Source organism: Engystomops pustulosus, chromosome 10 (assembly GCF_040894005.1).
Source record: "Engystomops pustulosus chromosome 10, aEngPut4.maternal, whole genome shotgun sequence".
In the NCBI taxonomy this organism is placed as follows: domain Eukaryota; kingdom Metazoa; phylum Chordata; class Amphibia; order Anura; family Leptodactylidae; genus Engystomops; species Engystomops pustulosus.
Window position 1 is genome coordinate 31,098,638 of NC_092420.1, and position 16,896 is coordinate 31,115,533.

General features: G+C 40.6%; 1 protein-coding gene across 2 annotated transcripts in view; it reads right to left on the bottom strand.

Annotated features, from left to right (window-relative positions):
* Nucleotides 1–15,945, bottom strand: part of SFMBT1 (Scm like with four mbt domains 1) — a 61,770-nt gene extending 45,825 nt beyond the window's left edge. For both annotated transcript variants that reach the window (XM_072126750.1, XM_072126749.1), the window contains exon 1: nucleotides 15,787–15,945. The gene's annotated coding sequence lies outside the window, so the exon portion shown is untranslated. The remainder of the gene's footprint in view (nucleotides 1–15,786) is intronic.
* Nucleotides 15,946–16,896: the final 951 nt, after the last annotated feature.

Consider the following 16,896-nt stretch of genomic DNA (forward strand, 5'->3'; position numbering starts at 1 on the left):
ACCGAGCAGCCCAGTGGAGCAATTACTTGTCAGCTGTACTGTACTGCCTTCGGGTCCTGTACTTTTCCTGGCACTGCTCTGGGTCCAGACATATAAAAATACACAGAGCAGAGCCACATATGCAGGAGAGAAGTAGTGTAGTGAACTTCATACTGCCTCTTTCAGGGCATTACCCCAGCTCCCTCTTCAAAACCTGTGTATCTACATTTCAGCTCCATCTCCATATTCCCTTCTTGGTTTTAAGATGCTGTGAAATGAAGAGAGAGATCCACAAGACGTCACTGGTTACTAAGGAAGGTACTGAGGAAAAGAAGGCACTGGTGGTGCATTAGGCAGGGATCCACTAGGGATCTGGTGATGCCCCCTACAGCTCTTCAGACTCACTTACATAAAGTTATCTTTTTTTGGCGAAGAAAAAGAACATGGATCACCTACAGACAGTGATCCATATGGGTGCCCTGATCAACAAAAATGTGGCACTGGTTTATCATCTTAAATTCTCACAACAAATTTCCTTTAAAGGAAACCTACCAAATGAAATTGTAGGTGTAAGCTTCAAAAACCGAGCACCAGCTCAGGGTGAGCTGGTGCCGGAGCTTATTTTCGTTATCCTCCTAATCCGCTGTATCGCGGTTTAAACAGTTTAGTACCTTTATAAGTTTAACCCATCGGCCGCACCGTGGTACAAGCGCGCGAGCGCCTAAATAGGAAATACCAGAGAGCCACGCGCATGCTGCTCCGAAGCGGCTTAATCAATATTATGTTCTAATTGTGTTAAAAACTGCAAAGTATATGACTGTAACCATGAAACCTACACCATAGAGTGACACATTGTGCAGGCTTGAAGGGCCATTCCACCAGGGGCCGGTCTGGATTATATATTCGGTAGGAAAACACAGTTATGAGATTGAAATAAATAAAGAGAACAAATTCTGATGTCATCGAATCCTTCATCTCATTGATGTGTGCAGTTATTTTCTATAAGGTAACATGCAGTCGCTTACTGTACATCTTTTCCCATCACTTAGTTCTCACAGCAACCTGCGCCCTGCACCCCAATTACCTTCATAAATACAAAAAGCAAACATGGTGACCAAACCGCATGCCGCATTATGTTGTGATTCGTCAGAGGGTCTAACAGAACATTCTATGTAAAGTCGCAACTAGAAGAAGTAAAACTATGCAGATCCATTTCAAACCTCTGCATGAAGTTAGTATAGACGTCACTATGACAAACAGACTCGTCAACAGAGCCGTATCCGAATCAAAGGTGCCCAAGCCAAGGGCTCACGTTTGGTCTAGATGGTTTCTATGTACAAGTTTGACCTATTGTTTATTCATCATCATCATTCATCATAAATCTCATTGTATGATAAGAGGATCGGAAATGATACCACTTCTCACTACTATTCATCTACATATGTATTGGTTTTATTTCATATGTCTACCTGGTTTTTGTAGCTTTTGTTTCTTCTCCCTACCAAGTGATATGTGGACTGTGATGGCTACATGCCACACGTTGATTGCTTTCAGTTTTTATTTCAACTACATAACAATAAGTAATAAATATTACTTGTGCTCACCCCTCAACCACGGATAGGTGGTTTCAGCTTAAGCCCTTTGTGACCAAGGGTCATGAGGAGCTGAGTGTCTAGTCAGTTTTTGCAGTTCTGTTCCCCTTTAAATAACTATATCTTTGGATGCACTTTACAATTGATGTGAAAAGAATGTTAAAAATGGTCTAATGTTTTAAATAAGACAAAACGGAAATGTGAAAAATTATGAATATGTCCCCCCTCCTCCCCATTACATTTACCAAGAGGTTATAAGTACACAACAGATATTAAAAATATAGGTTTCACCTAGAAAAACAAATACAGAGCTCAAATACCCACTAACTTTAATATCCCGATTTTGCCTCTATCCATCGTTAAGGGGGGGTAGGGGGGATTTCTTTATAGGAAACAAGTCACCACATTTTCACAAATACAGCCAGTGACAGGTTCCCTTACAGCCATATTAACTAGCCAGTGTTCCCCAACCACCGGGCTGCAACTGTACTCTGATTAAAAAAAAAAAAAAAAAAAACCCACACACAATACTCACCTTCCCCAGCAGCTGCCTTCTGTTCTTTTACTTCTCTTCTGCGTTAATACACTGCTCTCCTGCCAGCACACAAGATGTTTTCATCACATCGCGATTAGCGACAAAAGAGTTAGGCATTGACGCGGAAGAGAAGTAGATAAGGCAGCTGCAGGAGAAGGTGAGTATTGAATTTTGTTTTTTAGTGCAAAGGTGCATTGAGGGGGGGGCGCAAGCTACAAGAAAGGGAACAATGGAAGAAGAGGCAGCATGAAACAGGAAAGGGGACAATATAAAAGTGGGGAGGCATTTCTTCAGGAAATGGGACAATATAAGCTAGGCGCAAACATACATTTCTAGGTAGAAAATGGACCCCATCCCCCACCCACCGATCCCTGGAGAAAATTTATTCTCACAGCCAGTCCCTGGACAAAATAAGGTTGAGGACCACTGAACTAGATGACACCCTACTTTTAGCTAAAAATAGTTTCCCTTACATCTACATAAATCAACTATTACCCAGCATCAGAGGGGGCAGAGTCATGCATGGCTAGCCCCTCCTATCTCCTCCTCCCCATGTCTCCCCTTAGCATGTCACGTGACCAGGGTAATGTCATCCAAGGTCTTTAACCCAGTAAGATTTGCAATGTTTAACCCATGTATGTATCTGATCACATGAAATCACTGCAGGCTCCTTAAACACTTACTCCTCCCCATTCCTTCATGGAAGCATGCTGTGATTTCATGTGATCAGATACATACATGGGGTGGATGTGGCAAATGTTACTGAGTAAAGGACCTTAGATTAAATCACCCAGGTCATGACATGAACTGGTCAATGATGTAACCGAGCTTTCTCTCACGACAGCATGTCTTAGCAACATGGAGGCAGGGCAATGCAAGTCTCAGTGTGATTGGACCCGCATCACATGATTTGCATACAAGCTTCCAAACTTATTTTTTAAACATTGGAGCCATGCAAAGGAACCATTTAGGGATAAGGGAAATGCTTTCTAATCGTAGTTTCGAGCCCCTTAATGCTCACTAATGGATATATCAGTCAGTGAGCTATTAAGGATATATGAAGAGGGCTCATGGGGTTATTTGGGGGGGGGGGGGGGATTTGCTGCATATTGCACGATCCACCGGTCATGGGTGTTAACCACTTGATTTTTGCTGGCAAAGACGCGGATGGCATTTTAAAAGACATAGGCGCCACCATCTTGGTCAAGAATGACACTCCTCGGGATGTCATTGTGGAGCGGCGTCGGTTGCCATGACAGTTTCGGGTCTTCATCAGACCAGAGTCTGCATGGCTTCTGGAGTTCCGTTACAATGAGCTAGTGGCTCATTGTAACCAAACCTATGTAAAAACATCATGTACTGCAATACAGAAGTATTGCAGTAAATGGCAGGAACGATTAGGGTTTCAGTAACCTAGAGGATGTAAAAATAAATAAATTCAAAATTACCCCCCTTTCCCTAGAACAGATACAAAACTAAACAGAAGGGAAAAAAAACAAAAAAAAACACACGTTAGGTATTGCTGTGTACCATAATGCCCCATCTACCAAAATATAAAAACGGCTATTTCCAGCAGTGAACCACATAACAGAAAATATCGTCCAATTGTCCGAAACAAGAGACTTTTACACCATTTTACATAACAAAAATGTTAATTAAAAAAGTGATCAAAAGGTTGCGTAGTCCTCAAAATGGTAGCGATGAAAACTTCAGCTCATCTCACAAAAAAAAAAAAAAATATGACACCTCACACAACAAGGTACACCATAGTATGAAAAAATGATTAGGGTCAGAAGATGGCGAAACTATTTTTTCTTCTCTGTACAGAATGTTTTCATTTGTGAAAATGTCTTAAAACACAAAACTTTATTAAAATTTGTTATCATCGTGATAGTGCCGAACCAAAGAATAAAGTAGACATCTCATTCGGCGCTCATGCAGATGGTCGTAAAAAAAAAAAAAAAAAAATGCGCCCAAAAGTAACAACACTGAGAAGTAAAATTTGAAAATAAGCCCTCATACAGCTCTGTACAAAAAAATAAAGAAACTAGATTTTTGAATGCAGGAAGCGAAAAATGGTTGTGGCCTCAAGGGGTTAAAGTTGTATTTATATTGGGTGGGTTAATTCAAAAATGGCAGGTTCTCTTTAATACGACAACAGAATAGTGTTTCTAGGTGCCATGAATGTTTAAAGTTGAACACCGTCTTGTCACTGGGCATGTGCAAATAGGATGTATATAACCGTATGGCAGTGGAGAAGGGGTTAAAATATCAAATTGTATTGTGATACACAAGCACCGTTCATGACATTTTTATCTGGCTTTCTATTCAAATAGTACTGCTATTAATAATTGTAAAAAAATATAATTAATAAATCTCTATACATTTACACACACCTTGTGTTTAGCTTTGGATGTATAAATTACTGTGGACTCTGGAGCCCATTCAGACTTATGTAGTTCAGCTTGTGGTCACCAGAATTATTTGGGTCCAATAAAAATCAATATAAAAGCAACCACAAAATCCTTCACACCGGCCTCTGGGGTCAGTCCATTGCGTTTACATTACCATCCTCTCCAAAGTATTGGTGCATCCATAGGGCAAAAGGTAATCCGATAATTTTGGCCACTGCACAACAGCTGTCAGCCCCCTGGTTGCGCCCGCATGTCATATATTACACCTCTGCACCAGGACTAGTCCGGCTGGAGGTTATTTTTGTCTGTTGTCCCCCCCCCCCTCACTCTCAGACAGGCATTTGGCCTATTTTGGCTTATGACTTGTTTTTTCAGAGTCTTCATTGTTCTATTTTCAGTCTACTTTGTAACAAGTGCAAGCGAAGAGGAAGTAAATAGGTTTAAAATAACACAAGTCCTTTACATATTCACAGAAATGGACAAATCCTAAGGGCCAGGTCCCTAAAACTGCGCTACTGGGGGGGGGGGGGGTTAACATTTTAGATGGCAGAAATTAAAAACTTCTACAAACTAAAAGATATTAAGAAGCCAGTGTAACATCCATAGTATCTATAGTAGCTTGTACAGCCTCAGAATTCACCCCAATACATAGACAGAGGTTACGAGGAGATTGGTATATAAGGGGTGTTACATACAAGTCTGGGCTCTTACGGATGCTGGTCAGCTCCTAGACAGTTTTCCTGTGCAGCCAAGTAAATAATCTCACCATGTAGAAGGATATAGAGGAGAAGCCCTTGATACTGATCAAACTAGAATTTACAACATGTTGTAAAATCTCAGAGTGACTGAGAGATCCTTCCCCTTTTCTCACAGTAAAAAAAGAGAAGGAATGAAGGTACGTTGTGCAAGCCTCTAAGACATTAGTGTACGGCCCCTTGTACATGAGCTGAACGAGCGCTCATGCATCTGTTCCTATGTCATCTCCTTGTGTTAATACGTCCAAATACAAATAAGTAGACGCTGCGTTTCATGGTTTGGATCTTTCATACATTTATAAAAGTCTAGTATCAGGAGAACATTTGCTCGCGGTAACAGATGCACAATATATGGGATATCCCTATAAAGTAGGACGACTACAAAACGCCAATGAAGATTATTAACCTTGTAAAGAGGCTCATTCACACTTCCTTTTTTCTCAGTTTGCCATCTGTGATTTCAAGCCTGAGTTTATTCACAGATCAGTGTTTTAGCGTTTTTTTTTTTAAGACTATGGACAAAATAAATCCTCTAGGAGCACTTACTAAAGTAACTCCCTACCCCAGGTGTAGCAGTGTTAAATCGCTAGCTTTATTAGAACATACTCATAAGCTAGGAACCACTGCAGTACATAGCCGTCCAGGGTATTCATGAGGGGGCAGTCGGACGCCCTCCCCTCTCTTCAGATTCTGCCCCGGACTGCCGCTCCCACACCGGATGTCGGCGGTGACTGCCAGGCTCCATGCTGTAGTCACCACCTCCTCGGACCACACCCTCATGAATACACCGGACCGCTGTAAGCTTGGTTAGCGATTGAAAAAATCCTTTGATTTTCTCAGAAATAAAAGGTGCGCCTTATATATGAACCGTACTTACAGACAACAGCTGCCTTGAGCTGTGCACAGGTCTGCCACCTGCTGGTCATTCATCCTTATAATCAGGTGCGCCTTATAGTCCGATGCACCTTATATATGAACCTAGACGTTTTAGCAGGTATTTATTGATGGTGCGCCTTCTACTCCAAAAAACACTGTAAATTAAAAAAAAAAACTATAGACTATTTTAAGAATGTTGCACAAAGTTTTAAAACATGGCTGTTGAGTTGCAATACCAGCCCAAACCATGGTCAGGTGTGGCTCTGTATAGGAGTAAAATAGATTTTAACAGGTTTATACAATTTTTTTTAATTACTTTATATAGCCACTGAAAGGTTAAAGTTACTCAACCTCCGACAAGCCCTCATTTCAGGCTGTGTGCACATTGTGTTATGAAATGCAATTCAAAGACTGTGGGGAAAGCTTGGCCTGATTGCGTTGCGTCAACATTGACTTTACGAAATCACAATGCAATAAGCCCAAGCTCCTCCCTAGAGCCTTTGAATTACGTTTCAAAATGCAAAGTAAATGCAATGGGCCCAGGTTCATAATATTGGCCGCACCAGTTTTCTGTCTGACTTGGCACTATAAAGAACATCTTTGGAGTTAGCATTGTCTGCACCAGTTTTGTCATCGCTGCACTGTGTCAGAAGACACAGAAGACTGACTAAGCAGCAATAAGCCCCTTTAGGTGCACACTTTTTTTTTTCCCTAACTATACAACATTTAATACAGAACCGTGTCACACGCTGTATATTAAAGCTGCACCAAAAAAAAATAAAATAAATAAAGATGCTGGGTGCGCCAGATTAATGAATACTTGCGCACAATTATCTGCTGCGCCCTGCATATTTGCGAGGCAAACTACACAGTTTGCCTCACTTTGGCCTACATTTATCCAGCCTTAAACTCCGGACATTCACTTTACACCAATTTCATATAGTAAAAGGAAATCGTGCAGGAAGAAACTGCACAAAATAAGGAAAGTGTATAAAATACATCAGGTTTACATCAGGTTTTGTCTGATGTAATATGCCAACAAAATCACACACCGACCAGTACCTAGAGCAGCTGAAGGAAATGCTGAGCTTACTTAAACCCTTTTGGGTTTGGGTCAGTAAATCCCACTGACACGAGAAGGGTTTTTCGTAACAGACTCGCCTGTGTGCGAGTTATTTATTTATTTAAAGGACATCTACCATCAGGATGAGGATTGTAAACCAAGCACACTTACATGCAGATGTGTATCCCCTGTCAATTTGTCTCAATTTTTAATAAAGAAAAAAAAAAAGACAAATTGCTGAAAGAAGAGCAGATCCCATCGGAGGGAGCACACGCTGGAATGCAAGTCTGCTTAGTTTACAATCCTTCATCCTGGTGGTAGTTTTTCTTTAACTGCTTTACAGGCAGTGTCCGGCTTACATAGAAGATGGGTTCTTTAGGTTTGTTCTTAAATTGAATTTGTATGCAAGTCAGAAATTGTATCTTTTATAGCTGTAGTTCTAGACAAAAATTTTGCCGTCATGGGAACAAGAATTATCAATAAAACTTAATTACAGACACCTAACAGCAGATCATTGCAGCCTGGGACTAAAGTAATAGCCTCCAGAGTGCTTCACCAGATGTTACAGGGGGCACAGGGGTCAGTCTGTAACTAGTGGTTAAGTAAGGGACTACCTGTATTTTGTATTCAGCAATGGTTTTGGTTCCTTTGCTGTACTTGTTCTGTACTATTTTGGTGGATTTATAAGCATAACTTGTCATATATCATATTTACACCAATTTAAAACTGTTAAAAGTGAAAACCAAAAGGAATCCATTCATTTTCAGAGCCTGAAGGACATTTAGACAAGACTTCAATAAGAGTAGTGGATTAACCTCTTATCCCATCACCTTTTTTCTCTCCCCACTTGTTATTGTAAGTGAATTAGGTCAGGCAGAGGTATATATCTCCTTAAGGAGACTGCCTCTGCAGGTGAATTGTGTCTTAAAGGCTGTGCAGGCTCCGCTAAGAAATCTATGAAAGGAATATGCAAATCGGTTTTCCAAGAAGGGAAAAGGGAAAACTACGCCTCCATCTAGAGCGACCTTTAGGAAGTCAAATTTATGCACAGCAATGCTGCAAGTTGTATATTCAATGGCATTAAAGTTGCACCTTCACAGCACGTACAATGCTACAAAAACCAGGCCAATGTCCCTTCAGGGTATTCATTGTCCCTCTGTGTTATAAGGACGCATTCACACGCTGCATTTCAATTGCATTTAGAAAGGCAGGTTAAGGGCCGTATGGAGTAGATTGCATAAGAGGTTAGACAAATGCTTGCATTTAGGAATGAGCACCACTTCTTTTGGACAGAGCAAATGCAAAACATGTGTATTGCTCATTCCTTATTGCTGCACTTGGCTTACAACTTGAAATGCAGTGTGTGAATGCAGCCGAATGGATAATGGATAGCATGCAACTGCACTGAATGCTATACTTTTTAGGTGATCGATGCCCACGGTTGCTTTATTTATGTACCATACGTCCTTCCCGGAAAAAAAAAACAAAAAAAAAAAACCACACTATAAAAAGTAGAGCACCTTCTAGCCAAAACAGTTTATACGGACCCCTGTCTACAATAGAACTCAATAGTGAAAAAAAAAAAAAATTATATATATTTTTTTTTTTTTTGCTAGGATACATGTAAATTCATTGGGGGAGATTTAACAGAGCAAACAATCAGAGCTCAGTTTTCATTTTCCAGCAACAGTTTGTAGAATCAAAGCTGAGCGCTGACTAGTTGCCACGAACAACTAAAACAGTGTAAGGCCGGCGGCACACGTGGCGTTTTGAACCCATTTTTGGGCAGTTTTTAAGCAGTCCATTAAACGCATGCGGTTTTTGAAAAAACATCCGTTTTTGACCCGTTTTAATTAAGATAATTGGTAAAACCTGTCAAAAACGCATGCGTTTTTTAACAGACTGCTTAAAAACTGCCCAAAAACTGGTTCAAAACGCCACGTGTGCGTTCCATATTACATGGAAATAAAAAAACATGCCATACAAACGAAATTCATTTGTTAAAAACGGACAGAAGCAAAAACTAATGTATCACGTTGGTCAAGGGCACATAGACTAATACAGCAGTTACTTCTCAGCCCCAGAAACAAAAAGGTTGCGACTTTAGGGCTCATTCAGACAGCGGCTGTGATCTGGTCGCATGATTTGGGGCCAGATCACAGCCCCCATAGACTTATTTTGTGCCCGGTTATATTACCGAGTCGGCCTTTTGCTCATCTGCCTATGGAGGGAGGAGGGGTGAAGAGTGTTCACCTCTCCCATCTCCTCCCGACCCTGTGCTCACCCGAGATCTGGTCCAGGTGAGCACCTTGCAGCCTGAATGCACCTTATATTGTGTTCTTGCCTCAGCAAGAGGCACAAGCTTAAAATTTGTTTGGCAAAGGTTGCATTCAAAGATGACAATCCGCTGGTAGAAATGAGCTTCCAGTGCTACATACCATTACAGTGGTACTGTGTAACATTGCTGAATATTCGACTAAACTCCAGTAATACCACACGTAGGCGACTTTCAGGGTGCGTTCACATGTGGCGTTTTTGGAAGCGTTTTCATTATTGTTGGAAGTGTAACCTGCTGTAAGAGAACACTGGGACACAGCTGCTTACACTGCTTAAAGAGCTTTCCAAATAACCAGAAATAAAGAAAACCTAAAAAAAAACACTGCATAAACTTTATATTCTTACTGCATACTAAAAAAGTGACTGCTGAGCTTAAGCAACCAAAAAACACACAGTGAAAACCTGACCTAAATTCAGGGTAATATCTGGGCTGTAGAAAAGCTTCATGAACTACACATAAAACATACCAATCCCATTCTATATACTGAGCTTTGGACAGTGACAGTAAGAAAGACGCCACAAAGCAGAAAGCTGTGGAGCAACGACAAGAAAGGACTGCAAGGGGAAACTGAAAATGTATGAAATTCACTTCAACTACAAAGATAAGGGGAAAGACTGCATCTGCAAAACCACGAGAGATCTACTACACCAAAAATGTGAATGGAAAATAGGCTACACAGTACTGAAGAGAGAAAGAACACAGAATACATACGGTAGTCAGAACCTTTCATTCTATAGAATCCACCTCTATAAGGGAAAGTAGAAATGTGAAATTAGAAAAAACTTACAACCAGTATATTATCAGATATTAGCATTACCATCGCTCAGGCTCCAGTCATTCAGTTTTTGTGATAAATTATTTGGGTGGTAAACAATGCGCCTCATTTATCAAAACTATTATGGTTGCTCATGGCTTAGCTTTCGTTTTATAAACTGCTGTGGGAAAAATGAAAGCTGTGCTCTGATTGGTTGCCCTCAACTTGAAAATTCTCCCCTAATGAATTTTAGGAGTGTAGCCTAGCAACCATTTTTTAAATGCTATCCGAGTGCTTTTTTTCCCCCTTTTTTCTTTCACTATTGACTTCTATTGTAGACTCGAGTCAGTAAAAAAAAAAAAAAAAACTGTTTAAAAAGTAGAGCACCTCCGAGCCTAAAGTTTTTAACTGAAAGGACAAATGGAATGTAAATTAATCAGCCGTGGGCATCGATCTGATCTCTGATTGGTTGCCATGAGTAACTAGAACAGTTTTTATAAACCTCCCCCAAGTAATGTTTTTGCTAATATTTTTAGGTACTTTTTTTTTCTTATTAATATATTTTTAAACAATTTTGTTTTCTGCATTTTACTCAAAACCAAACTGCAGAACAGATGGGAAAAGATTAAAAAAAGAAAAAATCTGCAGAGTGCCAAGTTAAAAAACACAGCATTTGGCCATTTTTGGGTCTTTCACTGCATTTGGGAGGGAGCAGCAGCCTGGCACTTCGCTGTAGCCTCCACCAGGATCCTGGTGCCATTCACCTGTGCCCAGTATAACAAGAGACTGGATCCTCTAAAAATACTTTGGCTATTTGCTAGGGGGAATCAATTTTTCAGATTGGTTGTATCTGGCAATATATTCACGTCACACAGCCGAACGCAGAACCTGAACGTCGGGTCCGATAACCACTACTCACAAGCAATCAGGGTATGTTGAGAGATGACATGTTACAGTGTGAACCACTACACTTTTTTTAAATACAGGCAGCCCCCGGGTTACATAGAAGATAGGGTCCATAGGTTTGTTCTTAAGTTGAGTTTGTATGCAAGTCGAATCTGTAAATTTTATAATTGTAGATCCGGACAAAAAATAAAATAAAAATTTGCCCCAGTGACAATCTGAGTTTCAAAATTTTTTGCTGTAATGGGACCAAGGATTATCAATAAAGCTTCATTACAGACACCTTACAGCTGATCATAGCAACCTGGGACTAAAGTAACATCCAGAGAGCTTCAACGTGGTCACAGTGAGCAGAGGGGTCCGTCCTTAACTTGGGGTCGTCTGTAAGTCGGATGTCCTTAAGTAGGGGACTGCCTGTATCCCACTGTACCCTTCCTTGCCCTTTTTCCTACATATACACGAGTTTGCTTCATATGGGAGACTTTATCCCTACCAAATTCTACTTTTCTATTTGTTGTTAAAGTATAGATTTTTTTTGTTTTTGGATCATTCCTTTAGTCTCTGCGACCTCTGGTTAATTTGCACGTTGTACAAATAAAGAGATGAAAAGGTGACAGACTATATACACATTAGTAATAAAAAGTAATGAGATATAATAAATAAGTTTGTTTTCATTAAGATTCAATGGAGGGGGAATGTATCACACAGATCGAGCTCCATTATATGATGTCCCAGATATAAATCGGGTCAGAACTGCACTATAACCTGCGCCGAGCCGCAAGCTCACAGCTCGTCCTATTCCTACCTTTGAGTCTTAGACAGGCCTGGTGTGCGCAGCTTTTTAGGGCACGTTCAGACATTGCGTTTCGATTACGTTCTTCCGAAACGCCAGTGGGAGGGACTTGCACCAAACGCATATGCGTTTCCACTGAAAAGCGCGCGGCATGAAATGAGCACCATATGTTTTGCATTACTGAAAAGCTAAACGTGTTGCTTATTCCAAAACACGTGTGAAAAACGGGTACAACTAGATTCAACTCGACAAAATACATGTAGTGTATTACGAGCTGCACAATACAGTAACAGTGTAGTGTATGAGATTTGCAGAGCTTCCACCTCAATGCTGTACATAAGTAAATATAAAAAAAATAAATAAATCATCCTCAGTGCACAGTGAATTTTTATTCCACGGTGGGTCAATTATTGTTGAGGATCTGACTGCAAGGTAAAGGATGACAGAGGTCATTGTTGAATTTTCTCAGCAAAATGTCTGCAGCAAACTCGCCCTGTCTGTCCACATTCGCCATATTTAAACATTAAGGCCGGCGGCACATGTGGCGTTTTGAACCCGTATTTGGGCCGTTTTTAAGCAGTCCGGTAAAAAGAAAAACACATGGGTTTTTGCAAAAAATGCATGCGGTTTTTAATGGACTGCTTAAAAACGGGTTCAAAACTCCACGTGTGCCGCCGGCCTAAGATCGTGTTCACACATTGCATTTGAATTCATGTACAAAGGAGACTCCGAACGCAGATGCATTTAGACCTAAAAAATAAAAATTTCTTGCTCGATCCTGTGTGCCAGTTTTTCTATAGAAATGCAGACACGTTTGGGATTTGCTCCTCCCCACTGCCCGGATACTAAGTGGTCTGCATTTGTGCGGTGCATTTTTCATTGCACTTTTCAAACCAGTTTTTGAAAACATGTACGTTTTTTAAACGCATGCGATGACACGCACAAACAGCCGGGAGAACAAGATAACAGTTTTTACAAATTCCCAGAGACACAGATGTATTCAATTAAAGAACTTCAAGTAACTTTTGCGTTTTTCAATGCGTTCAAAAAGGCAACAGAAACTTGACGTGGCCTCAATGTGTAACCACATGCGTAGGTTTATGATGTAGTTTTTTAAGCCAAAAGCAGGTGCAGATCATAATGGGTGAGAACATACAATTAAGGCCGGTGGCACACGTGACGTTTTGAACCAGTTTTTGGGCCGTTTTTAAGCAGTCCATTAAACGCATCCGTTTTTGACCGTTTTTACCAATTATCTTAACAGACTGCTTAAAAAAACGCCCAAAAAACGAGTTCAAAACGCACGTGTGCCGCCGGCATAAAGGTGCAGTCACACGTGGCGTTTTCAGTCCGTTTACCATGCATTTGGCTGCTTGAACTGTTTATCCATTTAGATAATAGGGAAAAACTGACAAAACCGGTCAAAAACTGATGCGATTTTTTAATGCATGCATTTTTAAACGGACTAAAAGACGCCATGTGTGGCATCACCCTGAGGGTGAAGACACACATGGCGTTTTTGGGCCGTTTTTACTAAGTGCGTTTTCAGATCGTTAAAAACGCATGCGTTAAAAAACGCATCCGTTTTTTAAAAACGCATGCGTTTTTTGAAAACGCATGCGTTTGTCCATTTTTCATTGCGCAATTTCGGAAAAACGGACAAAAACGCATGCGTTTTCCAAAAACGCATGCGTTTTCCAAAAACGCATGCGTTTTCAAAAAACGGATGCGTTTTTTAAAAACGGATGCGTTTTTTAACGATCTGAAAACGCACTTAGTAAAAACGGCCCAAAAACGCCACGTGTGTCTTCACCCTAAGGGTGAAGACACGCGTGGCGTTTTTAGGCCGTTTTTAGTTAGTGCGTTTTCAGATTGTTAAAAACCGCATGCGTTTTTGACAAGTTTGACCAATTATCTTAATTCAAACTGCTCAAAAACGCATGCGCTTTTTCCGATCTAAAACGCTCTATTAAAAACGGCCTAAAAACGCCACGCGTGTCTTCACCCTAAGAGTGATGGCGCACGTCGCGTTTTGAACGCGTTTTTGGGCCGTTTTTGAGCAGTCCGTCAAAAAACGCATGCGTTTTTGAGCAGTTTAATTAAGATAATTGGTCATACCTGTCAAAAACGCATGCGTTTTTAAAAACTGCACACGGTTTTTTATGGAATGCTTAAAAACGGGTCAAAAACGCGTTCAAAACGCCGTGTGTGCCATCACCCTAACGCATGCGTTTCAAAACACATTTCACTATCTGGAGAGAGATTTGCCTGATTAAACAGCCGTTAACATTTGCGGTTTCATAGCACAAGTGGCGTTATGAACGCGTTTATGGCCCGTTTTTAAGCTGTCCGTCAAAACACGCATGCGTTATGTTGAAAACCCATCAGTTTTTGACAGGTTTGACCAATTATCTTTATTCAAACTGGTCAAAAACGGATGCGTTTTCAACAGCTTTTTTTGACGGACAGCTTTAAAATGGGCCAAAAACGCGCTCAAAACGCCACGTGTGCCATCACCCTTAAAAGACGTTCGATTAGGAAAATCTCTCTCCAGCTGTTGCTTTGCATTTTGAAACGCATTTGCTAAACGCCACACGCGAGTTGCTGCTACTCTTTATTTTACTTCACTACTGGTTTGGACATCAAAAAACTGAAAGTGTGGACGCAGCCATAGGGTGACACATGTGGGTGTCCTCATTGCCCCAGCGTTGGTAATGAAAAATTCAATGCGCTTTATATTTGCATTTTTCTCTATAGAAAGGGAGGAAAAAAAATTCACAAAGCATCAATTTTTTTTAAAGAATCAAAAACTTATTGTTCTAGTGGTGCAACTGGCCATAAAAAAAAAAAAAAAAAACATTTGGTGCTCCTATCGCACTTTAAATGCAACACACATTATGAACTCTCCTTAATAAAAAGTAAAGTTATTTATGGAGCTTGTACCATCATCTGATGGAAGGGAGGGGGGGGGGGGGAATAGATCTGTTTTTATTTTAAGCTTTACAGTCAGAAAACTCACAGAAATACAGTATTAATCTACAAATAGCTTATATCCAACATTAGCTAAGCTTGTCATTGTGCCTAATATATAAAAAAAAAAAAAAAAAAAAAAAAAAAATCCTTGCATGGAAGGAATGTGAAAAATAAGAAAAGGGAGGGGGGGGGGGGTGCAAGTCAAAAAGTAACACACTGCAGCACTGAATGGGTTAAAGGAATTAAAATAAAAAGATCCACCATTAAAAAAAGAACAATCCCCATTGTACTGGCATTAAGCTGATCCCTACAGTCAAGACTAATAAGTGTTTTTTTTGGGTTTTTTTTTAAATATATAAAAAATACACCTCCATTCAATTAGAGGATGGAGGAGAAAACCTCCCCCCATATCCTCCAGCCAGCCCCCCAATATCTCACAATAGATTGTAGCTGCTGACTTTGCACGAAGTTGTTGATCTCAATGTGAGAATTTTTTTTTTTTTTGTATATAATTTTTTTTTTTTTAATTTCTCTTCTGTGCTGCAATTTTTTATCAAATCCCAAAGTGAGGGAATATAAAAAAAAAGATCAAAATCGGGTAATGCCAGCAGCAGGCAGGGGCACCGCTCCGTGCAGCCGCCCCCTCCCATGCTCACACATATACACAACATCCTCCTACAGGAATACATTCTTACAAACTTGGGAAGCTCTTCAAAAAGCCCCGGAGCCCCAGAGAGGGGAGAAAAGCCCCTCAGCAGACAGCTCACACTCCCCGCTGTCTGAGGAGACCCGTTGCAGAGCTTTTCCTTACCCGTACGGACTTTTTCCAGGCAGATTTGCCGGTCCCGGTGCGCGGCTCTCTCTCCCCTCAGCCTCAGCTCCTCACCCCCCGCCGCTGCTCACTGCCTCATTCCAATATGGCCCAGAGGCCGCCACTGCGCATGCGCCCCGCTCTCCTCCTTCACTCTCTGCCGTCTTTAATTTTTTTAGGGCATTTTTCGCTCCTTCCTCCACCCACTTTTTGTCCCCCTTTTTTAAGCTTTATTTTGTCTCTCCCCTTCTCCTTCAACTCTTCCCCGTCACTAGTCACTTTTGTTTTTTCTTTATGACATGTCATTTACTAGTAAGGTGCCTTGGAAGTGTCTTTTAATCACAGGAAGTGCTAAAAAATGTCTATACTCGACACTGAAAGCTTCTCCCGAGACCAAAACTGTCATTTGGACGGATATTCCCTCATAATTTGGGCCGTTGACACGTTTTAGAAGTGAAAGTATCAGAATAATCATCTGTATATGTCACGTTGTGACGTCATTTCTCTCTTAATCGGGGATATAATGAAGGCAAGGGAGATGATTGCTAAAAATGTACAAAAAAATGAATAAAAATTCAACAAAAAGAGTCTCAGTTGTAAATATATACAGTATTTGGATCCTAAGTACGTATTTGAGTGTAATACATCTAATAATAGGAGTCCTGTGCTACACAAAATCACATTGATGGAAACTATATGGATACATTTCTATAGTAGATGGTAGAACAAATCCTTCCTACTGGGCTTAGGAATTCCTTTAATATGTATAGTCCCATTAGATTTCTATGTGGATTCCACAGCATTTCTACATAAAATCTGCATCACACACATTTCGTTCCTATGTAATAGAAAGCGTAAAATGTGCAATAGAAATCAGCTGCTATAACTAATAATCTGTCCATTATGATTCCGCACTGTGCAAAAAAAAAAATTTAAAATTCCTGTGTTATGCAGCTGATTTGTCACATGCAATTTCTTAAGGAATTCAGCAGCTAAGGGCGCATTCACGCGCATTCACGCGATGCGTTGCGTTGCATCGTGCGTTGCGTTTTTGCAGTGGAAACGCAATGTAACCTTAGCATGTAATCAAGGCTGAAGCCAGTGGAATGC